Source organism: Poecilia formosa, unplaced genomic scaffold (assembly GCF_000485575.1).
Source record: "Poecilia formosa unplaced genomic scaffold, Poecilia_formosa-5.1.2 Scaffold245, whole genome shotgun sequence".
NCBI lineage: Eukaryota > Metazoa > Chordata > Actinopteri > Cyprinodontiformes > Poeciliidae > Poecilia > Poecilia formosa.
The window spans coordinates 625,788-626,630 of record NW_006800184.1 but is presented as its reverse complement, the minus strand read 5'-3'; positions in this window follow the sequence as shown (position 1 = coordinate 626,630).

Here is an 843-nt window from a genome sequence, read left to right as displayed (position 1 = left end):
ATGGAGCCCTGACAGAGGAGTGGACGTGAGGGGTGGCCTTGAAGAATCTGAGTGAGTGACTTTGCAGGATGACACGGGGTCAGGCAGGGGACCTCTACAGGGAGGGGGGTAACTGCTGGGATGTTAGTCTGGACAAGATGGGAGGTTTGAGGGGGGTGGGGGGGGTCTTATTTACATCCCCCTAGAAGCTGTCTCATGGCTGCAGGCTTTTCAGATCTCATGTAAATTCCCACATTACGGTAAAAAGAACAGAAAAACAGCTCCAGAGTTGGTGTGGATCGGGGGAAGTGAAGTGACAGGCCGAGTGACGGGACAGAGGAACCAGGCCATGAGATGCCTTTTGGCAGGGATGACCTCGTTCCCCCTGTCACCCCCTCCTCTGCATGGGGGGAGGCCCAAACAGGAGGGGGAGGGGGGTTTGGGTGAGCAGGGGGGGAGAAGTCTCCAGAGGTGACGGTCATCCAAACTGGCACCCAGACCAAACTTTGTCTGTCTTCTGGCCTTTTGCTTTCACTTTGACTCCTTTGATTGTAAAAAAAAACAAAAAAAAAACATCCACAAATCCTGAAAAGAAGACAAATGGGATCCAGGAGGAAGAAAAGAGCCAAGGGAACTCCTGAAGGGGATGATGCATGGAGTTTTTAACAAGAGAACAATAAAATTAGCACAGATCTAAAATTAAATCAGTGTTGAAAAATTCTATTTTTCCAGGTTACAGGTTTTAAAAATAATAATTTGCCTTGCAGCAAGAAGGTCCTGGATTCAAATTCCAGCCCGGGATCTTTCTGCATGTAGTTTGCATGTTCTCCCTGTGCATGGTGGGTTCTCTCTGGGTACTCCGAC